General features: G+C 40.1%; 1 protein-coding gene and 1 long non-coding RNA gene across 7 annotated transcripts in view; one reads left to right on the top strand and one right to left on the bottom strand.

Annotated features, from left to right (window-relative positions):
* LOC116092884 overlaps positions 1 to 1858 on the top strand; it is a 12118-nt gene extending 10260 nt beyond the window's left edge. Inside the window, exon 3 of the long non-coding RNA XR_004119544.1 lies at positions 1583 to 1858. This is a non-coding gene — a long non-coding RNA (uncharacterized LOC116092884). The remainder of the gene's footprint in view (positions 1 to 1582) is intronic.
* Dclk1 (doublecortin like kinase 1) overlaps positions 1 to 26505 on the bottom strand; it is a 299253-nt gene that overhangs the window by 233227 nt on the left and 39521 nt on the right. The gene's annotated exons all lie outside the window — the stretch shown is intronic.

Below are 26505 nucleotides of genomic sequence, written 5' to 3'. Positions count from 1 at the left end.
AGAGAGAGAGAGAGAGAGGAGGGCTTTGCTGTTTGAACTGCTACTGATAAGCTGCTGGGCCACAAGACAGCTTGTGCATTATTTCAGATGCCACCGTCTCTCATTGTTCCACGTAAAGGAAGCAGCTTAAGAAACACTTGCACGGTTCCCAGACTTTCCTGAAGGGAAATGGAGGAGTGCATCTGGGAGAGAGGAGAGGTGGGGGGAAGACATGCCGCAGAGGAGGGAGGGGAAACCAGTCGGGATGTAATATGTGAGAGAATTTAAAAAAGGAAAAGAAAGAAAGATAATGAAAATAAAAAAAACCATGATCATGTTCTGATTATTTCTATGAACTGGTCAGTCCATCCCCAAATGCTAATGACCCCAAAGAGTAGATATCTGTCTGGAAACTTCAAGCATATCTCTTGCACTGTGGACATGCAGATATTTACACGGATCTATTACAATATTATTTTCCAAGCCTTTGCCCATCTTATTTTTTAAGGCTTCACATCTTCCAAACCAGCTAGCAGCTTCCTCAAGTGTCTTGGCAGACTCTTTTCCTATTGCTAATTTTAACAATTTAAATAAAAATGTATGCCCCCTACCTTAATTACCTATCACTCCTTTTTAAAATTTTTATTTATTTTATGTATATGAGTACACTGTCCTTCTATTCAGACACACCAGAGGAGAGCATCAGATCCCATTACAGATGGTTGTGAGCCACCAAGCAGTTCCTGGGGATTGAACTCAGGACCTCTGGAAGAGCAGTCAATGCTCATAACCACTGAGCCATCTCTCTAGTTCCCCATTACACTTTCATAAAACTTTTGTGTACTGTATGTCACCACTAAAAAGTCTCATTTTAAAGTTTTATACGACCAAAACTTGCTATGTTCTTTCTGTATTATTTATTTTTGTAATTTATTTATCTTTGAAATCACATTTGTGATTTTCAAATGTACAGTAAGACCACACAAAAGTCCCTACCATCAAGATATGTGTCAACAGTGATAGGCATGCAGTGAGGTTAGGTAGCACACAGATAGTATCAGGAAAGGAGGGCTTTGGAGGATGGGCCAGTCCCTCAGGGACTCTGGATTCCACCGCCTCTTTCCCTGAAAAGGGCTGCTGAGGGAAGAGCCTCCTTACAATTTAAATTGCCACATAAAAATTTGAGGCATCTGGGCTTGGTTGAGGGTAATGCTACTTCCTCCTGGTCAAAAAATAAAATAAAATAAAATAAATGTACAATCTAAGTTCTACACCAGGTCCTGGTTGGAGATCTGGCATTGCAGGCAATCCCAAACATTCCGCCCTCTCATGCCTTCTTTTAAAGAGTTAATCTTGTTGGGCCTGTCAATCACTTGGTCAAAAGTGCAAAGCCCACCCCCTCCAGTAAATCTGCTTCTCCTAAAGACAGGCAGAGGAAGAGAAAAGTACTCTCTTGATGAGATAATATGTTTGCCCTCTTCTGAAACTCCTCCCTCAATGCAGCTGCTTGAAGGGCCTCTGTCCTGTAGGAGTTGGGCATGGGGGGCTGCCCACTTCAGAAAAGCTAAAGAATAACTTTTTTCTTTCTATCCTCCCCTTTCAGATACTGCTCAAAGCCTGGACACGCTTTCCTGGACATTGGGCTTTTCCCTGGCTCTCCAGTGATCGGCCTCTTTCCACCATGTACCTGCTTGCGAAACTCCATTCCTAGACCTGCAGGCTTCCTTAGACCCTAACTGAAAAGGTGTGGCTTTCTGTGTCCTCCATCCACTGCCTTCAAGCATCTGCCAATATTTACAGCTCATCTACCCTATTGTTTTTCTCTCAGATTTTAATGAAAATTCTTTCACTAACAAGGGTAAGAACTAAAAGAGTAAAACCCCACTTGCTCCAATAATATATGGCACCCAATATGAGGTCTCTAAATTTCCCCAGTAGCAATGATGAAAGAATAAAATATTCTAATAAATTATGCTTGGAGTCATTCAATTAAAAGCATACCTATTGTCTCATAAATAACCAAAGGCTAGCTTTGGGGTGGAAAGAGGCCCACTTTAAGAAAACTAATCAATTCATTGATTTAACAACTGATTGCAAACGTAGAAGCCAATTCAAGCAAGCAAGAGGTTACTAGAAGCTTAATAATGGCCCTGTCTAAAGCATTGTTAAAATATATTTCATAACCAAGTTAACACATATACCATCATTAGATACTTTGGAACCATACATATTTGGTTTTTCAGCAATACTGCTTAAATAATTAGCACTAGCTAGAAAAAAGGGAAAATAATATTTCTTCATCAGCTTGAAATATCTTGAGGTTTAAAATGCTGAGGAAAATAAACATGAATTGAATAACAGGTATATCATCTAATGGAAATCTCACAACATGTGGTTGACTAATCTGATGGCAACTCCCCTGAGTACTGGGCAGAATTTACACTCAGCAGTGAAAGGCTGTGAACACTAGCTTTAATCTTAACATTGTTTCTAAATCATCAAACGCCAGGCAAGGCTGGAAGGTGACAAAGTCATAATTTGGTTGCATCCTTTGTGAGTTCTGATGCCAATTCCCATATCCTGCCACAGCATCTACCCACTGGGGCAATCCTGAATTGGGAGGATTAGATCCTCTTGTTTCACTTCTGTTTTGAATGTGATTTCCATTATAGCCAAGGATTAAGTTAAGTCCTTCTTCTATTAGGCCTGAGACTTGAGTTTTCCCACAAGAGATAGGATTTGCTCTGGTGCACACTATCTCAACCCCTGGCCCGTGTGATTACTGTGAGTCACTTCATTTCTCTACTTACTGTCTTCTAATGACCAGAAATTATGTCAGGCACTGTGCAGTCACAGAGCCATAAGGACTCCTTAACTTCCTCTCCCACAGTCCACTGGACAGTTGAGAGCCAGCTAGAGTGAGGAGTGCCAGAAAGTTCTACAAAAGAACGTGAAAAATTAAATTTGGCTTTGGAAGCCCTGTGACTTTCCTACCAAGTCATCTGGGATGATTAAGGCTTAATCAACAACAATGGATGATGCTAAAAGCAAAATCGCAAACAAAGGAGATACACATCTTATTTCCTTTGACACATTTTATTATAAATGAAGTATTTAAAATTTTTTTAAATAGAAAAGTTTGGAGCACATTGAAAGCACCCTAACATCCTCTCTTTAAACACCAATCCTCTGGTCTGTGCCCACTTAATCATGAAAGATTCCATCTTTGTCATCTTGTCATAAAGTTATTTAGAGAATCCTCAGTACTTTTCTATAGAATGAAAAGCATCAGGAATTCCTCAAGTGCCAAACCTCCCCAGCCATCCCATAATAATAACCTCCCTGCCTAACCACAGTCCCACCTTTAAGTAGTAAAAGATCATTTGTCCTTATGACAAGGGAAATCCTTTTTCCTCCTTAAGAACACACCTACATGTTTGTTTTCCCTGCATTTGTCAGTGTATACCATTAACACTTCCTTCAGTCATTCAGCTTCTCTTCCCAAATTGCCTGTGTGCTCTCCTTTGTTGAATAGCATTACATTTTTGAAACCCTCTTTTCATTTCTGTTCCCTCATTCATTAAACTTCATCCAACCTACGGTGGTTTGCCCTCTGAAGTTCCTGATTTCATCAGAGTAAGAACTGGCTTTACAATCATGGAAAACCAAAGCAAAGCTGTGAGTAGACAGCAAAGGGCTGCTTAGCTCGGTCCCTCGTTCTCTAAGAGAATCTTCAGAATTTCAATGCTTTCCTTATAGAGATAACCATCTAAGTAAGCTGCTCACTGGTTAGAGAGAACTATTTAAAAATCTTGAAAACTAATGAATCTTGACTAGAGAAGTGCTCAGCAATTAGCACCAACTGCTCTTGCAGAGGACCTGGGTAGTTATAGAAGGTAGCATACAGGAGTTCTGATGCCCTCTTCCGGCTTTCTCAGGCACCAGACACACACAGTGCACTTAGACACATGCAGACAGAGCACTCATACCTAACACAGACACACACACACACACACACACACACACACACACACACACACACACACTCTTAATAAAAATAAACCAAATAAACAAAAAAACATTGTATTTGTTCAGAAAGAGAACCAAAGCTATATAGAAGGGAAAAGACAATGCTTGAATATCTAATTGCCCCTTAGAATAAAACATTGTTATTCTCTGGATGTGGGGAACTCTCCCCACACATTTTGCACTGGAGTCTGCATTTTGCCAGCTCCTGCTTGGTGCTCACACAGCTTCTCTGGGGGATCTGGAACGTGATGTCATTCAGGAAACTCACTGCATTCATAAAATTTAATTGTTTTCCCTTTTGCTCAGCTGAAGTATGTCTCCTTCATTTTCTAACAATTGATTTCAGTTGCTTCCTCCAAAGTTGGTTTGAGACTGCATTGCATTTGCCCAAAATGCATAGCTAAGTAAATATCAAAAGGAATCTATAGTTCAGAGTGTCTGGTCTATTCATTTACAGTGAAATGCAATACAATTTTAACAAGGGTCACTGTAGCACAAGAATGGTGGGAGGCACCAAGCAGCTGCAGAAATAGTAGATAGGCTCAGATCTCAGGAAGCTTACGGTCTACTGAGGGGAGACAACCACAGCGAGAATGAAAGCTAAACAGAACTATCACTGCAGATGAACAGTGGGATACAATGACGTTTTGGCAGATGGCAAAAATCACTTTCCACTTTCCAGACCTGAAACTAGCCGTGGAAAGAGCAAAATACAAGATTAATGCACAGAGTGAACAAGAGCTGTGTGCCAGATGACATTTGAAAGCCTGAGTAGCAGGCGACTAACAACCAGTTTTTACTTTTGAAAGTCTTAATTGGAAAGACAAATGAGAGGTAGCTAGAAGATGACAGACAGACACACAGACAGACAGACAGACAGGACAGGACAGGACAGGACAGGATGAGACAGATAGACAGCTCTCTTAAATGACTGATAAATAAAAGATAGATAAATAGATAGGTAGACAGATAGATTGTAGATAGATAGGATGATATATATGTATATATATACATATATGTGTGTGTGTGATAGAAAATAGACATACATACATACATACTACTTATCAAAGGGCAATTTCAGGAAAAGGACAGTGCTACTGGTAGTGGTTAGAGCCCTATATTAGGCATAGAAAAGTCTCCCTGACAAGCAAAGTCTTTAAACTCTGCCCTTAAGAAAGTGAGAAGCAGGATATACAGATATTTGTGGGGAGAGCTTTGAAGCTAAGCTTGGGTTTCACTTGGGAGATCTTAGAGTAAGAGGCAGACAGGTAGACTTAAAAGGAACAAGCTATGGAATACAAAGTCAAGCAGCCAATGCTAAAGCCTTTGTAGCAGAGGATAAGATTTATCACAGATTGTAATAATAGAACAGTAGAGTCAATGGCATTTGACACTTCTGAATGCCTATGGACACTTCTTATCCTATCCTTCTTTAAAGCATATATGTGAAGCAAACAGCTTTAGAATTGGAGTGCAGAGAGTGTTTCCCTTTAGGATAATAAATACACTCTTTGAAGGGTCAAGGTAGTGGACCCCTTTTAAGATTGAGGTAGAATTTTCGGTGATAACATCACTCTCATTGGATGCTAGGTTCCCATGGCCTTCTTCTCATCAACCCCATGGTCATGGTGAGAAGAAATGGTGTAATCCTAAATGCTGCTTCCTGAGCTGTGCATAATAACATTCTTTGTGTGACTCAGGAGACCCATGTCCTTGGCCAGAATCTATGGAGCTATTCCAGTGTAAGTCATTATCTTGTAAAGTGAGACAAAATCAGAGAATCTTCTTCCTGTGGGTAATAGAATGTTATGCTGAAAAAGGTGCACATGGGACATGGGGACAATGGGAAACAAACAACAGATTTTAAGCAGAATATTGTTTCATAATATTAAAGGGTTACAGTGGCTTAGGATATGAAGACAGTGATAGAGAAGGACAACTCACACTTTCTGGACAGACATATAACACACGACTTTATAAATTCTATTTATTTATTCAGACAACACATAGAAAGCATACCCTCATGTGTTCAAGAGTTCTTCAATTATCTGAGATACAAATCTCCTTTCTGAATATTGGAATGAAGACCATAGGGAAGATCCAATCTTATGGTGGTTTGAATAAGGATGACTCCCATAGGTTCATATATTTGAACACTTAGTCACCATGGAGTGGAACTCTTTGAAAGGATTAGAAGGATAGGAGGTAATGGCCCTGTTGAAGGAAGTGTGTCACTGGAGGTGGACTTTGATGTTTCAAAAGCCCATGCAATGCCAAGTCTCTATCTCTCTTCCTATGTCCTTCTCTATCCATCTCTCTCTGTCTGTGTCTGTCTGTCTGTCTGTCTGTCTGTCTGTCTGTCTGTCAGTCAGTCTGTCGGTCTCTGTCTCTGTTCCTGCTCCCTCTCCTTCCTCTTCCTATGGATCAGGATGTAAAGCTACCTCTACAGCACCATGTATGCCTGTGTGCCACCATGCTCCCTGACATGATGATAATGGACTAATGGACTAATCTCTAAAATTATAAGTAAGGCCATAGTTAATTACTTTCTTTTATAAAAGTTGCCTTGGTCAAGGTATCTCTTCACAGCAACAGAGCACTGACTAAAACACCTTTCCATCGGAATCTCCAATATTCATCAATGGAGTATTCGCAAGTTGGATGTCAAATGATCATACATGCTTAAAGTATGTTAAAGAGACAGAGTAGCATGGATACTCGGAGACAGTGGGGGCAACTGAGACTTCTCAAGGAGGTACATGTGAGCAGATTCCTGGAAAACAGAAGGGGGGAAGCAACCATTCTGTGTGTAAGAGATGAGGAAGAGGAAGCATAGAGAGCATTTGTCTAGCAGAGCTCTTGTTCACATCTGTAAGTAGCAGGCATGGGGATATGAGCTAGGAGTTGACAGCTGAGGCAGTGGGATTTTGCCGGCCACATATGCATAAACTATGCATCTCATGTTCCTCTTCTATGCACATGGTAATAAAGAAGAAAGCCACGGGGCAGAAGAACAAAGAGAGGGGACAGACATGAATGAGTTAAATTTCACAAAACTGGCCACTGTGTTAGAAAGGCATAAAAATGTGTGAGGCTGGAGGGCCAGAGTCAGTGTGTTCAAGTCTGTGATGGCCAGAGGCAGTGTACTCAAGAGGAGGGGCCCAGCTGGAGTGGGTAATGAGCAAATGGAAAAAAAATACTACTTTGGTTTCTGACCTAGCAAGCCTGATGGCTTTGAAATACTTTGAAAGTTTTTCTTGGCTTTGAGAATAACATCTGCTTTGAGCCTCTGCCCTCTCCTGCAGCTTTCATATTCCGGTGACACTCCAGGCTCTGATCTTGGTGACAAACCAACTGGAGAAATGAAACATCCCACATGAGCTGTCCCTGGTCATCAAGCCTCTGTCCTTTCATACACTAAGGTGTGAATTCAATACATAGGTCTTAAAAAACAGACTTTAGGGCATCCTTCTGTTTTGGGGAACTTGGGGATATTAGAAGTTCAAAAGTTCCAGTCCTTTCCCAATTATAATTAATCAACCAACCAACTAATCAATCAATCAATGAATCAATCAGGAAGTTCTCCATACCAATCTGCCTCCTATTGTTAACAGACTTTACAGGACTTCCTGGATAGGGATGGCATTATGGTGTGCAGCCTTGTTTCTTCTACTTACATTTGCTAGACTTTCATAAACACAGATTACATTAATCCATCATGGTAACTGATTGTCCATTAAAACATCTATTTTCTTCAGAACTTCCAGGATACCTCTGGGTTGAAATTGATCATAGCATTTTATGTCTAGTGTAAAATCATTCTTCTTTATTGCAAAAAAATTTAAAGCACAAAACATTAAAACATAAGAATGCACAAATTAACTGTTAGACATCAAAGCTAGTAGATGGACATATGTCACATATATGTATTAATATATGTACACATGTGTATATGTTTAAACAGAAACATATCTTTCAAATCCTAAAAGATAAAATACATTGTTTTGGTGTCACAGATAGGAGTTATTTAAGAGCCCTCAGACTCAGACATGCATGTGAAATATGATCAAATGGGAAAGTTGGCATAGTTGCAATTTTTGTATATTGTTCTTATTATTATTCATTTCAGCTTTGTAAATTACAAATAATCAACCAACCAACTAATCAATCAATCAATCAATCAATCAATCAATCAGGAAGTTCTCCATACTAATCTCGCTCCTATTGTTAATACCAGCCAGTACCATGTACAACAGCATCCTTTACCCCAGCCCTTGAGGGCAACAACTCTCTCTGCCCTAAGGAGTGCCTGGACAACAGGAGTGTATGGTGGGTTCTGACTGATTTAATATAATCCCAGACACCAGAAATGGAGGGTCAATACTCTAACCCCAACCAGTCAAATAACAGAAATGCTTCTCGTTACATTATCCTAACCAATGTATTCTTTTCCAGTGTTCGGCCTGACAAAATGTCCACATTCAAAAGAGGGTAATTTAAAAAGTTATTTCTGTACATGAGATTTCAATATTCAATTTACATGCAGCATCTATATGAAAACATGTTTTGTGACCAAATCCCATCTTATTAGTGTAATAAATGCCTACTAATTAATAGTTCATTCAACCATTCATGATCTACTCTACATCAGGTTACTTCATATAGCTAACCAGGATGACTGTCTGCTCTTTTCACACACCATTTTTCATTTTCCATGGGATAATGGCTAGAAGGATACTGTTCCTGTTGTTTATGCCTTATGATTAGAAAAGCAAACATTCAATCCTCCTTGAGCAAATAATTCATATGAAACCTAGACATGGCATACATTATATTTATCTGACCAATGTGTAATCATTAGTCTTGATTTGTATGTCAGGATAGTGTGCATGTAATGTGGTGTATGTGTGTATAGTATGTGTATAGTGTGTGTATGCATATATGTAAAATGTGTATAGTGTAGTTTGTGTTTGTGTGTGTGTGTGTGTGTGAGAGAGAGAGAGACAGAGAGAGAGAGAGAGAGAGAGAGAGAGAGAGAGAGGTGGCATAGATTTTAAAAACTTCCACAGTAAATTTTATACTAAAATATAATATCTCTATCAGTAAAACAACCAACAAATACTTACTAATGCAATACTTAAATTATGCCTGCTTAGAAAATAGATTGCAGGGCCTGGAGAGATGACTCGGTAGTTAAAGCACTTGTTAATCTTGTAGAGGATCTAGGTTCACTTTCCAGCACCCACAGGATGTCTCACAACTGCACATAGCTCTAGTTTCAGAGGATCTGATGCCTTCTTCTGATCTCTGCAGGCACCAGACATTCATGTGGTGCACGTGCACATGTGTACATACATACATACACACACACACACATATGCACACACACACACACACACACACACACACACACACACACACAGAGAGAGAGAGAGAGAGAGAGAGAGAGGGAGGGAGGGAGGCAAAATACTCTTTCACATAGCATAAAATAAATTTAATTAAATCATACCAATAATTTTAAGAAAAATGGTAATCTAAACTAGTGAAGATAAAATGCCAGTCAAAGTACTATGTGGGTGTCACCACAGCAAAGACACAGAGCCCTATGACCCCCCCAACTCCAGCACTGAATAGCTGCAAGATCTGTAGCAGTGGCCCACAGTCAACACCCAGGAGTAGTCATTGCCTGCTGTGATGGATGCAACAACTCTTTAGGAACGCCTTGTATCAGCCCAAGTTTACACAGGGAAGAAACACACAGGACTGAGTGTGGCTTTATCTCAGATTATGGAGAGCCCACAGTCTTTGAGAAGAGAATGAGAAAGTACAGGCAGTGGCGAAGGTGCAGTGACAATGATGTGGTATTTGGTGAGGAGTTAGGACGGATGATGTTAGATGAAACTCATAAGTAAGAAATCAACAAAGAGGAACCATGACTTCAGAGCAACAGCTTGGCCCCATCCTGTTGACTTTAAAGGAGGATCTGGGATTTCTTTCAGTCTGAGGCCAGTCCTATGTTCTTTTCTGAAAATCGACGCTAGCACATTCAAGAAAGACACCAACCTGCTAACATACCTTTTGCTTGTAACACAGAAAGGTAAGAAGCCTCTTGGGGGACATATTAAATCTCTTCTCAGAGACTGGAAGACTTGATACGTGCTTGTTCACAGAGCATAGATGGCTTCACACCTGAGGCCTGAGCAAATACTAAAATAGCTGACAAACGCTTCCAATTGTCTACAGTTTTCCATTTAGATTCTTCTGTTTTCTCTACTGCCCAATGAGTGATTCACCAATAATCCCAAAAGGATTTGCCAGCTCATGCGACAATAAAGACAATTATCAGGTGAAAGGAAGGTTGCAGACAGAGTTTTCAGTCTGAGGACTATCGGACAGGAGCAAGTGAAGTGTGTGAATATAACTTGGCTCGGTTTCCTGTTTGACAGAGAGCCCAATGCACCACCACTCTGAAACAGCCAAACCCTTAGTATTCTATCTACTCAGAAGTAGCTGGCAGCTGAAGGCTTCCTGGCAGTAAGTCACAGCACAATAAATTTCAATATCCACCATCAACGTGTCATCTTTCATAACGTAAGTACTACTTGGGTCACCGCAACCCCTTCAAAGCTCAAAAGCCTATCCTTCAGATTTTTAATCAGACTTCTGGGGATGCTGTCAATATGTGGAACATTTCTGCCAGGTATGATTCTGTTGAACCTTCTTTGAGATTTATCTGAACTCTTCAGTTGAGCTCCTGTCATTTTTAAATGCCACTCTTAAATGGAAACATCCGAATTTACTTACACAGTGGATTTGAGGTTTAAGAAACATTATGCACAACTCTGAGAAAACCAGGATTGCAGATTTATATAAATGTCACCAAGGAAGAACCATATAGACAGATTCAGGCGACTCTGAATATTTCCTTCTCCCCTGCCCTTCCTACAGCTAAAGAGATGTTGCTTGGGATCCCGTGGAATGTAGGGAGGGGGGTAGCAGCTTGTTCTCTTGGTTACCAATCTATGACCAAACCTAAAACCCAAGAAATCACTGCTCATTTATTCAACAGCTCAGTCACTGCTCAACAGAACAGAACAATCAAGTTTCTCATCCAAACATAAGCCAAGCGTGGTGCATTATAAAGAAGAAAAAACATGAGGAAGTCCTGTGTGATGGAGAGAAGTAAGTCTGGGGTCTGGGCACCACAGCTTCTTTTGAGTCTTAGTTTCTACTCAGTATTCCCTATTAGATTTAAGCCTGTTGAGTGTTTCTTAAAATGGAGATTATAACACTCTGGAGAAGAAAGTTTTCTATTGGTTTTTAAACTTTTGATAATTTCATACTTGTATATGGTGAACTTTGATATATCCACTTCATTACTTTCCTCTGTCTCCATCTCTGTCTCTGTCTCTCTGTCTCTCTGTCTCTGTCTCTCTCTATGTCTGTCTCTGTCTCTCTGTCTCTCTTTATATCAGTCTCTGTCTCTGTCTCTTTCTCTGTCTCTGTCTCTCTTTCTCTCTCTCTCTCTCCTGATGACCTCCTTCTTCTGAGTTAGTCCATCTCCATTCTTTACCCTCTCCTTGTGCAAGTTGTATGCCAGTGGTCACAGATGCCATATGTTTATGACTGCAACATTCATGTCACATCTAGAAAGCAATATTTATCTACACTCTTCCCTGTCATCTGGCTTTCCAAGCCTAACCATAATCTTTTCTGCAATGTTCCCTAAGCTACAAAGGGAGAGGTAAAGATGCCCAGTGATGGGTAAGCACTCGTGTCACTCATTGTCAATTCTTTGATCAGCTCTGAGTCTCTGCATCAACCACTGCCCACTGCCAAAAAGAGGATTCTCTGACCAATGTGAGCAGTACACTAGGCTAAGAAGCAGCGGGCACACTGCTCTAGCTGAATCTTTGTGAAATATAATTATACACAATACCTGCCTTACATAGAAATATGTCCACACAATAGGTATGAGGACACTGTTGGTAGTGATTAACAATAAAAGCAGTTGCTGGTGATGTAAATTTAAAAACAAAGAGAACTGACCATAAAGACATTGTAGAAACTTTTTTTCCAGACTAGACTTGATCTACCTTAAATGAAAGTCAAATATGGAAGCTATAATTTCAGTTTGATACTCCGACCTGAAAATATGCTTAGTCACTGAGGACCTCCTAATGTCAAGATGCCAACAACCTTGGCCCAACTGTTCCCTGCAAACTACAAGAGTCATTTTCTCAGGTGGCCACTGACAATGTAAGGCCTTGCTGCCCTTGTGCTCAATGACTGCCTCTGGTGTCCTCTGGCTGTAAGAGGAGAACAGGGCCGTGTCTATTTCACTGGGTTTTCCTGGAGCTAGTACAGTACCCTGTGTCTGGTAAAATGAAATGGTTTTGATACTGATCATGATTTTCATCATCTGAGCTATGATAATAATTATTAATTCTTAATAACTTTTGAACAACTCTTCTAGCATCAGAAACAAATTATGGCATGCCAGTGGAGCTGACTTTTAGAGACCTTGGAACATTCTAGATGGCTGCCTCTCAAGATGTAGTTCTAGTGTTTCCCAGGGTCCCGGGGACACAACAAGGAATAGAAAGGAAAGGCGCTATAGACCCAGAGGGATTTGGCACTGTTTTCCTTCTAAGTGACTTCCTGTCTCACAAGGACATTGGGGTGTTAGATCATAGCATCAGCTAGATTTATAATTTTCAAAATATAAAGAAAAAGCACTTTGCACAGACTGACTTGGAGGGAATGCATGGCAGTGATTTTGGAGGGCAGCAAGAAGACTGAAGAAGAGGACAGGTGTGGTCACTATTCACAGTGACTTTTTCTGCTAGAATGCCCCCTTCTAATAAGAAGATGGCCCAGAATAGCAGAGCTTGTTTCTTTGTATCTTAGAATGATTGGCATCCATTTTGAGTAAAAGACACAGGAGCTACATATGACCAACATCTTGTCGAGTGATAATGTCATATCTTTACAGAGTGACAACTTAGGAATTTATCCTGAAGTCACTTTAAATAGCCTACTCATGAGTGTGCACAAAGTTCTTAGCATACAACTGAACATCTAAAATGAAGGCAAGAGTATTTTTTGCAAGAATAAATTACTTATGAGAAGTTATAAAGAACCCCCAGAGAGAACTTCATCAACCTATTGAAACTATTATTTCATTTTTAAAACAAGTTATTCAGGGTGGGTTTGGGCATTTGGCATGTATAATTGATCTGTAATAATTAGGTCAAACAAGAAGCAATCCAAGTTTGATAAACAGCTGTGCTGGGTTAAATGAGAAATACCCCACAAAGGCACAGGCTTTGAACACTTGGCCCTTAGTCACTGGCACCATGCAGCTCAGGGAGGTTCAGCCCATGGAGCCTTGCTGCAGGAAGTACATCATGAGGAGTGGGCTTGGAGTGTTTAAAGTGCCACCCCACTTCCAGTTACCTCTGCTTTGAGCCTGCATTTGAGATGTGAGTCCTCAGTCTCCCCTTCCTGCTGCCAAGCATAACCTCTGCTTGCTGCTGTGTTTCGCATGTGCACCATGGATTCATCCTTCTGAAACCAGAAGCTCAAATAAACTCTTTTATGAGTTGTCTTGGTCACAGTGTTTTACCACAGCAACAAAAAAGTAGCTAATAAGCTAAATAGGAAGACCTTGGCAAGAATTTTTAGTATTTGATGAATCTGTTCATTTAATATGTGCTTGTTCTGAGCAACTCTAGTGAAGGCATTCACTGGATCTAACCAATAACAACAACAACAACAAAGGATTCATAGATTCATCTGTAACTTTGAAAACAGACATTAGGCATCACTGAACATGGTACCACATAGCTAATGGCCAGAAGGAAATAGTTTCAGTGAATGAACTAGTGATCATAAATGTACTGTCACTCAACACTGACATCTCTCAGCTCCAGAGAAGTCAGAGCTCCATATTGATTAAGTCTTATATCCAGGTGGAGAAACGACCAAGAATGGTATCCCTCCTAAGGATGAGACTGAAGTATCACATGTTTGAGAGCATTGTGGACTACACAGCCAACCTCAAGGCCAACTGAGCTAGACAATGAAGACATATGTCAAAACCAAGGGCTACAGATTTGGTTGAGTGCCTGCCATGCACAAGTTGATGTGCATAATCTTGAGCACTGAACTAGCCACCACCAGCAGCAGCAACAACAACAACAGTCTAATGGGAAACAAAGAAGAAAAGGGGCATCCTCATCTTTATCTTTCATAAGGAGTTTACCAAGACAAAGAAATAAATCATGAAAATTCTATGTAAAATTATCCAGTTTATCTCACATTAATGATATTTCTTCTGTCATCAGCTTTTATTCTCCAGTAAGCACAGGCTTGTATACAAGTACTTTGACGTTCACTCTTTTCTCTAACACTAACAGGCAAGGACACTAACTTACTACTCATTTGGATTTCTAAATGAGGCTGGAAGCGTTGCAAATAATCATTCTACTGTAAAAAAATAAATGATAAACTTTCTCTGTACATTAAACAGACTACAGATATGCAATAATTGAAGAAAACATAGAGACTGAGGCAGGCTAGTCAATAGATCTCCCAGATCCCCGTGCCAAGCACTCAGTCTCTCACAGGGAAGGAATCTGAGCCTAAATTCAATTTCTATCACCTACTATGTCACTTAACCTCCGCGTGCTCCAATTTACAGGCTGGTGTGAGGCGAGGAGGACAGGCTATGTGTGTGCTGGGTACAGAATAGGCACTTGGGAACTGCCGGCTGCTTTTACAGTGACTTGCAAATCAGTGGTGTAGGGGGAAGAGGAAGTTAGAAAAGGAAGAAATATTTGGGGAAAAGACTCTTAGCTTCTAAAAGCCACCTCTAGAATTCATGACAACTTGACACTGTCAAGACTCATTTTAAAATATGACACATTTAAAAATGTTCCTGAAATCTAAACAGCCCACTCACTGAAATTATATTGTAAAATAAAAAAATTAGTAATTTTACTATATTACAAATAAAGAGTAGATGACACCAAATATGCACACCTACCTGGTGAGTCACTGGGAGTACTGTCCCTGGGTTGGGACATACCTGAATGACATCACTTCCCCAAAACAGGTCTCATCACAGTTAGAAGTGGGGTACTGTGCTGGCCTTTAGGCCAGCAGCAGCACACTCTGCATCATAATTCTCATATGCCCAGAGAGTCTATAAGAATTCATCAGACGCCTCTTCCATCATCACAGAGTTGAGAGGAGTCTGCTGATAGTAGGCTGAGGAAGGCATTGTGCTGGGTGAAGATCGTAGCTTTGGTACCAAGCTGCAGCTGCCCTTCCTGCAGACAGTCCTAGAGCAAACCAGGATGCTGGGGTTGTTATCCCCAGTAGGATTCCAGAGCTACATCCCCCTATCCTAAAGATGACAGGCATGGGAAATTCACTGCAACCCCTCCTGTGAAGGCACCAACCTCCACGACAGGAGTCCCAGGCTTTCCAGAGAAGAAAAGATTGCTTTCTGCTATAGCCTGACAATTCTTTTTCATACTATGGGATGTATTCTACATGGAAAAGTTATCAGTCTGTAAAGTAGGGAAAGAAAAAATAATAAAGCAGAAAATACATGCCTAAGTAAAAGTGTGTGTCTTTTCATGTCAGGTTTGAGCTGTGTGCCTATAATCTTAGCACTCTGGATACTGAGTCAGAGGTTGAGGGCAAATTTGGGCTACATAGTGAGTTCCTGGCTCCCCAGGGCTACATAGCAAGGTCCTGTTTTGAATAAAACAAAGAAAAATTAAACAAAATGTATGTTCTTAAAGTGAGGGAAGGATAAATATTGAGAAAAATATGTTGATAGAATAAAATAAAGTTAATGAACATTCTTAAAAAACACACCACTACCTCTGGGAAAAAAATCAGAATTTTATACTCTGATTCTTGAAAAATTATGGCTCTAAAATAGCCAGATATGCTAAACCTGTAGGAGCATTCTGTCCCTACTTTCCCGGCAGTAAACGATCTGGCTGACTGCACCCTGGGAAGCCGTGATAAATTTCTCTGTCTAGTTAAAATACCCCCGTGCTGTGCATAGCTTGGCTAGCCATGCTGACTGGGTTCCAAGTTCTAAACAAGAGGTCATATAAATCAACCCTAAACTCTTTACACAAAGCCACAATGAAGACAGTTTTGGTATTGGGTCTCTAAGTAAATTCAGCTTTGGGGAACTATGAGAACACTAAAATGTAGCTTTTACAGTTCCCAAACTAAACTCTTAATTGTTTTTGTTGTTGTTGTTGTTGTTTTAATTTTACTCTGTTTTTAAGATTTATTTTTATTTTTATGTATGTAAGGGCTTGCAAGTATGTATGTACACCACATGTGTGCCATGCCTGTGGAATTCAGATGAGGCCTCAGGTCCCTTAGAACTGACAGTTGTCAGACATACTATGAGCTGTGTGGGTGCTTCAAAGGGAACCTAGGTCCTCTGGAAGAGCAGTAGGTGCTCCTACCTCAACTCTGAGCCATCTCTCCAGTCCCTTCTCATTCCAGTCTTACTCTGTTTTTTCTTTCTCTGAATCTTGGTAGATTAATGACTGCTTTACCTGAACCTCATAGACAGCTTCTAATAAATTTCTCATGACCCAGATTTAAAACAAGAATTCAATTTAAATGGGTCTTAAATGTTCAACGTCTGGAATAAGCCAAGAAGTTGCTGGGGATGAGTTCGTAGTACATTTCACTTTTATCAAAGTAGTGTTTTAAAACTCTTTGGGAGAGCATGAGCAGTAGAAGCTACAGAATATATGGTCTTTCAAAATACACTAAAATAATCTGAATGAGTTTAATGCGAAGATAAGCCAAGACAACAAGAAAAGGTAAAATTTTATTTGCATTTCCAAATGTAGCAAAGGGATTAAAATGAGAGAGTTTTGTATTTAATGATATGCTATCATTTTGGGGGTAGCATCCATGGTGCATACAGTTTTCACACAACACTTCAGTAGCTGAGCCTTAACACTGCCGTGTGATGCTAAAGTAAGAGTTCTGCTCTGACAGAAGCAAAACAGTTTTGTTGGGAAAGTCCAGCAAAGAGTGCTCGGAAAACCTTACCTGGAACAATATTAATTTGGAGAGGAAAGCTTCAGGGGACATTGAATATTTTAGAACACAATTTTCATCAATCAACATGGCCAGCATGCAACAGAAATGAAATTAGGAAACGAAGGAAAAAGCATAGGTCAGGAATCAGGGCTCTTTCTCCAGCTGAGACCAGTTGTTAACTTAACTGCAGTGGATTCAAGCTCTGCCATTAGGCTATGTAGATTCAGGAATGCTAAGAAGGTGACACCGAAGTGACAGGGGATGGCTTCTGCATTTATTGTCCCCTTGTTGGTAATACCTCTCTTTCTTAGTTCTACCTCACCTCCCTTTACTCTATGCTCTTTCCCACAAGTAAAATTTGACTCCTGTAAGAAAACAGGTCCATCTACCTAACTCTGACACACCAACCTCCTCCCACCTTGACCCTTGCTTGCATCCACCAGGTTGAGCCATGGCATCAGCCACTATTTTGTGCTGATTTGGATCATCAGCTGTCTTTTTGTTTGTTCCTTCCTTTGACTCTCACAGAAGTGGCATTGAACTTATATGTATTTCATAGTGTATTTACACATAATTTAAAATGTTTAAACTCCATGGCTTTAGTGTCATTCCTATTAAATGAGTGGAGAGCAGCCATTCTGGTCAGCAGTAAAAAGGAATTGTAATTATCATGGGATCTTCAGTGCAATGCTGCCTTCACTGCCACTGGGTGCTTAGCAGAGGTGCCTTTGAATGTTATCTTACATCTAGGGACAAAAAAGAGTGTGGTGACTCAACTAAGAACAGCCACATAAGCTCACATATTTGAATTCATAGTCATCAGGGAGTGGCACTATTTGAGAAGGATTAGGAGGTATAGCACTTGTTTGAAGAAGTGTGTCATTGGGGGTGGGGAGCTTTGAGGTTTCAAAGGCCCATTCCCAGTCCCGGCCCCTCCTCTCTCTCTGTGTGTCCTTCCACTGCCCCTCCTTTTTCAGACCAGGATGTAACTCTTCACTACTTTTCAAGCACCACATCTGTCTGCTCCCATGCTTTCTGTGATGATGATAATGAACTAAGACTCTGAAACTGTAAGCCAGTCCAAATTGAATTTTTGTTTTGTTTTATAAGAGTTGCCTTGGTCATATTTTCACTTCAGAGCAGTAGAACAGTGACTAAGACAAAGAGTAAGATTAGACGTGATCTTTGGTTTGAGAGATATTCTAATTTCCTTTCTGTTACTGTAATAAAAGGTGAACCAAATGTAACTTAGGGGGATCAAACAATTTATTTGGCTTATACTTTCTGGTTACAATGCATTGCTGAGAGAAGTTGGAGCAGGAAGCTGAGGCAGAACCCATGGCGGAATGTTGCTTGCTAATCCACTCGCAGGTTCATACCGAGCTAGCCTTCTTTTACAGCTCAGAACTACCTGCCCAGAGAATGGTGCTGCCCACAATAGGCTGGGCTCTCCTATATCAGTCAAGATGGTGCACAACAGAAATGCTCCCGAGTCAGTCTGACCTGGGCAATCCCTCCACTGAGACTTCCTGTTCAAGTGACTCCAGAATTTGTGATGATGATAGTTAAAACTAACTAGAACAAAAGGCTTATGCCATTTTTCTAATTTGGTGAAGAAACTAAATTTCACATAACCAAGGAACAGATAGGATGAGACCATTCACACTAATTTCATAATACCTAAGGGAATTCTTTAGTCCACCAATTCTCTATCATGGTCAAAGCCATGGTCCATCCTGACCCACAGGATGTAGAAACCTTCCAAAGAGAACAGTCTGATTGTTTTTCTAAAATAGACATAATGCTAGTTTCATAGTCATTGACAGTTCTAAGAATCGTGGGTACCTAGGATCATGCTAGCATTTGCAAAGATTGACTACTCCATAAAGTATGCTTAGTAGTGACAACATGAATACTTATTGTTCTGCTGATCTGGACAAGAGAGATCAGAAGTGACCCAAGTTTTGGCCAGACTGCATGACGTCAGGTCAGGATTCATTCAGCACAGCCAGGACACGTTCCTTGTTTTCCTCTGCGCCATTCTTGCTTGGAAGAATTCACTGCTGACTGGCCATACTCTCCTTCATCTTCAGTTTTTACCAGCTGTCAAACATCGTTTTCCCAACTTTATAAAGAAATTTAAGGAACATGGCATCCTGGCAGAGATATCAAAGACAGAGATGCTTGCCTCCAAGAAAACTAGTTCACTTGGGGTGAAATGAGTTCACTTGTGTAGAAAATCAGATTTATATAATTTCATTTATGTGCAACAGTGTGTACATTTCCTGCTTTCTACTTTGAGCATTTTAACACTTCAAATCCCCCCCAAAGAGAGATTCTTACATTCTTGCTAATGTATCTCCTTTCCCTCCTATGGCATTGCTTCATTACACTTAAAGTCTAAACTTCTCACAGCAGCTAAGCAGCTAACACTGCAAAACGATGTTATGATTTCTTCTTTCTTTTTCATGTTTATTTATTTTTCTTTAGAAACAAAGTCTCATTATGTATGACTGACCTGAAACTTACTATATAGACCAAGCTGGTCTTGAACTCACAGAAATCCCTTGTTTCTATCTTTCAAGTGCTGGGATTAAAGGCATGCACTACTACTCCCAGCTTTGGTTTCTTCTTTCTTATGATATAAATCTAAAGAAAAGATGTAATGCAAAAGAGGCAGTGTTACTTTTAAAAACTGATGTTCTTAAAGTATGATGTTGAAGTTTTTAAGATGTGAAGTATTTTGTAAACAATATCCTGTAATTCTCTCATTATATAGATACAACATTTAACAACAAGATTGTTATTATGGGCATTTCAAATATGATGAAATATTCCATGCAACATTAAGCAACATATGCTGGTGACTGGTAGTGGAAACCAAAGCATGGCTGACTCCTGAGCCCAGATTATTTTCACTATGCAATTTCATCTTAAAATAGAAAGTTATAATAGCAGCTAATCTTTAGCCAAAAGTTTATATGAGATGAAATGCAATTGCACTAGTTTATTACAATATATGCATCAGCTCATTGAAGCCCTGTAACAACTCTACAAAGCAAGAATGTTGCCCTCTCAGTTTTATAGATGAAGAAACTAATGGTAAAAAAATCTAAATAATTTCTCAGACATAGTTACAACCTAGGTCCTCTGGAAGAAAAACCAGTGCTCTTTATCACTGAGTCATCTCTCCAGGACCTCCCTCTGAGAATTCACAATAAAATCTAATAACCCAATTTCTTTGCCAAGTTCATTTAGTTTATGGCTTTCCTCTATCATCTGAATGTCAGTGCCTTCCTAACTGTAGCTCCAGGCCAGTCTGTCTGCTGAATCCCAAGCCATACCCAAATGGCCCTTCATGGCATCTCTACTTGCATGACTAATGGAGAACTCAAACTTATTGTGCTTAATAGTGAACTTGTACATTTTTCACACATCAATCCCTAAATCTAGGAAAATCACTCCTAACATGTAGAGAGTACTCAAGAAAGCTGTTGGCCCAGTCAAATGCTCAAGCAACCACGGTACTGATGGTTGACTGACTGACCCAACTTTCTCACAGTAGCCTAGTCTGAATCAGCTACCAAAGCACAGCAAATATTGTATTATCCTCACGGATAGTAAAGTTGAACACAGGCATCCAAATTATAGAACAGTATGACAATAATGATTATAACTATTTTGTTGTATCATAATGTATATAAATATGTGTAATTCACAGTCATCACTATGTGGGTCCTGGGATATTTTGGTTTAAATAGCATGTGCTAAAATGATCCCTCAAAAGTAGCACAAGATGGGCTGGAGAGATGGCTCAGTGGTTAAGAGCACTGGCTGCTCTTGCAGAGGACCCAGTTTGGTTCCTAGTACCCATATGATGCTCACAATTGTCTAGAACTCCAATTCCATGGAATCTGACAATCTCATCTAGCCTACATGGTTACAGTACACATGTGATGCCCAGTCATACATGCACGCAAAACATTCATACACGTAAAATAAAAATACATCTTTAAAGGTTTTAAAAAGCACATAAGAAGCAAGGTTTAATATTCTACTTCTGCCTTTAGCAACCACTTTCAGAAACAGCTTTATTGAGGTATAATTCATATACTGTAGAATCAGCCCATTTTAATTATTCAGCTGAATGGGTTTTAGTACACCAACAGTGAATGGCCAGCCCAACAATATAGTTTTGAACCTTTTTAGTCATTCATCTCTGCTTCTTTGTGCAGCCCCAGGCAGCTACTGATTCATCACTACAGATTTGGCTCTTTTAGAAAGGTGATGCAATTTAAGGGTCTTCAGTGTTTACCTCATCAAACATTCACACATGTTATCCTAATACTGAAGCAGCCATTGGTAATATATTTTAGACCATGAACAAGAGACGGAGAGAATTCATCCAACCTATCCAAGGACAAGCAAGGGTATCTTAGTTTGCAAAAATAACATACCTATAAAAGCATGTGAAGATCCAGAACAGAATACAAGGAATATACAGAAAGCCATCAGCCAAAACAAAGCAGAGAGGATGAACAGTACATCAACTAGATTTAATTCCATCCCCATTCACCATAGCACAAGTGAGTCCTCACAAAGAAGATGGCTTATCTGGCTCAAAGCTGAGCTATGGAAAGATGCACACACTTGACCTTGGGACCAAAATGACAATGTTTCTATCTCAACCTCAAGGAGCAACACTTATCCATGAAAGAGGCATATGGACACAGTGACAGACTGGCATGTCCTTTGATGATGCTGAGGCCTAAGATTAGTGTATGAGACCATTGTAAAAACTTATATAGCCAATTAGAAATGTATTTCTTTAAGAACTATAATTGTTCTTTTGTGCTCGTGTGGCAAACATTGACTATAGTTTTTAATTGCTTCATTGGGTGACCACTTGGTGATAGTATTGTTTGAAAGACAGTTCTTAATTCTTCAAACGAAATGATTATCAAATACAGATCAGACACATTCCAAAGCCATCACCCTCCTCCAAACCATACAAACAGTACAACTGCTGGTCGCCTTCTTCTAGGCTGTCCTTAAACTCAACTCCTAAACTTTTTCCTGCCTCTACCTCCCAAATCCTGAGATCTCCCCCTCATTATTTTGCAATGTTAATATAAGGAATAAGATCGTACAGTCTACTTGAAATATCATCACTAACTACAGCAACAGATTCCCTTTGTTGAATAAATCATTTCCATCAAGTGTCTGATGAAGTAGAGATGAAAACCAGATGCTCTGAAAGTTTCCATCCCTATGCACACCCAGAGCTTTGATAACCACCAGGAGGATAAGATCAGAATTTATGGGCTTCCCTCAGGCTGAAAATCAAGATGGAGACCTCCCTTGACTGAACCTCAGGCTCCTGCTGCCTGTCACTGCCAAGAATGAAGTCACTCGCAGCCAACATGCAGTTTTCTAAAGCTTTGTGCAGCAAAGTCTGTTCCTTAGCAACCGATGTCCACAAATGTGTTGCCGAGGAAACCAGAAAGCCCAATTTATAAAGCTATAAAACAAAGCAACTGTAAAGGCAACATTAGACACAGAAAGCAGCTATTCTTATCATTGCTACTGACTACCTGACAGCAAAGTGGTAAAAAATAAATGTTTTATCATTAAAGTTTAAATGAAATAAAACATTGTTAAAAGCATGCCACATTTGATCCCTGACTTCAGCATCTTGCTGGACATTTTCAGGATTCAAATGAAAGATATCAAATATTTGTATGTTTAAAAGAAAAAAAAAACAATGGCTCTTGGAGGCGACATGTTTTTAGAATCATCTACAAGGTACAAAATTATTTCCAGATTCCAAACAGAATTCTGTGCACTTCACTCTTATGTAAAATAAGACCTCTCTGCCAACATGTTTCCTTTCCTTCTAACAATGCTTCACTACAGCTTTCTGAACTGCAGATTTTCCTCACAGACGAGGCAATAGATGGTTGTGCAGAAATGGGGGAAAGGCAGAGGATGGCTAAACATGGGGGTCACACGTATGCCACAATTAATGTTTCAAGAAATCAACCACATGTCCTATCGTTCTTGCTCTAAGTAATAGCAGAGCCAAATGCGTTGGAGTCCTGACTTTTTCAGATTTTAGAAATAAATGACACAATCTATGTATCAAAGGTTGCTTGTCCCTAACAATGGGCTCTGAACCACTGGCCATGGCCAGCCTATTGGTAATCCTGCAATATCATGGACACATGTTTGCAGCGATGAGAGAGAAGGATGATGTCAAAGGCTTCACATCACCCAGTGTCAGTTTTATCAAGAAATGAGGTACAACAGAAAAAGACCTGATGGTTTAACGTGGTGAGGAGTTTCTGGAAAAGAAAGAATAGAGTGGAGGAACCCAAGAAAAGAAAGCAGAAAGCTGAGCCGAAGCAATGGGACAAGCACCAAGGCAAACCAGGCAGAGACAAAGCCGGGTGGAATATTTGGTCATGCCTAAGCATCAGAACGGGAGTTAGGGATTATGCAAAAAGCTTCCAAGACATCTGCAGTTCTCATATACAGACTGAGGCTAATAAAACACTCAGGAAGTTCTCATCAAGGTCAGCAGAAGTGGGACTGATTTGTCTGTTTTGTGTAGGAGATTGAAATTCAACCACGTTCTAAACTTTCCCAGACATTACTCATACTGGGCTATACTAACCCTGTCTGAAAATATTCTGTACAGAAATACACACCTTTTTGCTTCTTACTTTATCAAATAGTTGGCTGTCTTAGATATATATATATATGCATATATATTTTTTTTCCAGTCACATTACATGTATTTTCCCTATTTTTCAAAGAGGGAAGACATTGCTGACTTTAAATCAAAGATTCTCAACCAGGGGTAATTTTTGCTCCCAAAAGAGAACTGACAAGTTCTGGAGAAGAGCTGCTCCATACAACCCCACGGACTGTCTGGTAGTTTTGCATCGCCCATATCACAAAACAAGTACTTAAATGGACACCAAACTTAACCTAACATTAATTAAATGACTAAACCAAAAGCAAATTTAAAAAGAAAACAGTTAGAGTTGGATAACTTTTAACACAGTGAAGTCGGGCAGTGGTAGCACATACCTCTAATCCCAGCACTCAGGAGGCAGAGGCAGGCAGATCTCTGTGAGTTCTAGGCCAGACTGATCTACAGAATGAGTTTCAGGATATCCAACCCTATACAGAGAAGCCCTTTCTTGGAAAAAGAAAAGAAAAGGAAAGGAAAGAAAAGAAAAGAAAAAAAAGAAAAGAAAAGAATTCAAGGCGATTGAAATACATTTTTTCCTAAGTTGTCTTTTTCCTTAAACATTGTTAAATATAGTCTGATACCACAAAGGCTAAAAAGCAATGTAAATCTTAAAGACAATCTTCTTACTTGGTGCATTACTGAATAATATTTTGGTCACATTATAAAATATAATGAAACATGAAATATATCCAAAGTTACATTTAAAAAATATTAAGTTCCTAGATCTTGTAGAAGAAGAAGACCACCCATGGTTCAAAAGAAAAGGGGCAGATTTGGTGGGTTTGAAGTGCATTTTAATAGTTTCAATTTAAGAGGCATGCCTAATGCAGCCTTTGAGGCTGGTACTCAGCCTTAGAAATTTCCTTTTCTACCTCCCTCCTGAGCACAACCCTCCCTGCAGCACGTGCCCAGGAAGTCCTTCTGAAGCTGTCCAGAGGGCAACATCAGCCCTTCCTGTACTCTGCACCCTTACTCCTTCCTTTAAGCTGACTTAACTGTCATTTTTAGCTTAGCTTATTTGGTTCATTGCCAGAGAGCTGCAGGCTGGGAAGTAACTAGAACACTGCCTACAGTCATTTGTGAGTGTGTGTATGTGTGAGTGTGTGTATGTGTGTGTGAGTGAATGTGTCTATGAGTGTGTGTATGTGTGTGTGTGTGAGTATATGCATGTGAGGCTTTGTGAGTGTGAGTGCAGTTTGTGAGTGTGTATGTGTAACTGTATGTGAGAAAGTATGTGTGCATGAGTGTATTATAAGTATGAGTATACGAGTATGTGTGTATGTAAGTATGTGTGAGTGTATATAAGTGTGTGTGTGTAATGTTTGTGAATGTGTGAGTGTTCATGTGTGAGTTTTTGTGAGGGTATGTGTATGTGAGTAGATATTTGAGTGTGTGTGAGGGAATATATGTGTGTATGTGTATGTGTTTGTGAGTATGTGCGTATTAGTGCATGTGTATATGTATGTGAGTTTGTATGTGTACATGAGTATATGTGTTGTGTGAATGTAAGTATGTGTATTTGTGAGTATGTATTAGTGCACGTGTCAGTGTGTATGTGGGTGATATTGTATGTGTACATGAGTGTATGTGTTTGTGTGAGTGTAAGTATGTGTGTGAGTATATGTGTGTTTGTGAGTATGTATTAGTGCATGTGTGTGTGTGAGTGCATGAGTATGTGTGTTTGTGTGTGTGTATGTATGTGTGTGAGTGTATATGTGAGTGTATGTATGTGAGTGTATGAGTGTGTGAATGTGTGTGTGCAAATGTATATTTAAGTGTGTTACTGTTAGTGTGTGAATGTATGTGTTTTCGAGTGGGCAAACGTGTGAGTGTGTATGTGAGTTTGTGAATGTGTGTGAGAGTATGTGAATGTCTGTGAATGTGAGTGAGTGGTGTGTGTGTATGTGCATGTGTGTGCACGTGCGTGCATGCGTGTGTGTACGTGTGTGTGTGTGTGTGTGTGTGTGTGTGTGTGTGTGTGTGTGTGTGTTGATAGACTCCTGAGTTCTGGGATTACAGGCACATATCACACAGATTCCTAAATTAACCTCACACTTGCTAGAGTCAGCTAGAACAAGAAATAACAACTCTAGAAGGCCAGAGTTACTCAAAATGTGCAGTACCTTGAAGACCCAAGCATGGAACAAAAGGCCTATCAGTGAACAAGGAGGGCGAGCCTCTCGTCTCCAGCAGCTCCATCTTAGCAAGTGCATGGTGATGGTTTGTCACTTAAGTGCTTTCAAGAATACAGACAGGAGTTGTGTTCCTCAAAATGGCCTGATGGTGTTACGAACTCCCACTCTCCTACAAACATCAGCCCAGAAGCTACAGCAAGCAACTCTATGCGCTCAGACAGCACAGCTTCCAACAGTGAAGAGAAGGCTGTGAGCAACCAGAAAGGGAACTGGCGAGCAAGGCGAGCCTGCTCCGAGCAGTATCCCACACAGGCTTTTCCTCCCAAACAGTGAAACATCCACACAGTCTGAGCATTGTGCAGTCAAAACCCTGTGCCATGAGCCGGGTGGTGGAGGCGCACACCTTTAATCCCAGCGCTTGGGAGGCAGAGGCAGGCGGATTTCTGAGTTCGAGCTCAGCCTGGTCTACAGAGTGAGTACCAGGACAGCCAGGGCTACACAGAG

This window comes from Mastomys coucha, unplaced genomic scaffold, assembly GCF_008632895.1.
Source record: "Mastomys coucha isolate ucsf_1 unplaced genomic scaffold, UCSF_Mcou_1 pScaffold16, whole genome shotgun sequence".
Lineage (NCBI taxonomy): Eukaryota > Metazoa > Chordata > Mammalia > Rodentia > Muridae > Mastomys > Mastomys coucha.
This window is presented reverse-complemented; position numbering and strand designations above follow the sequence as displayed.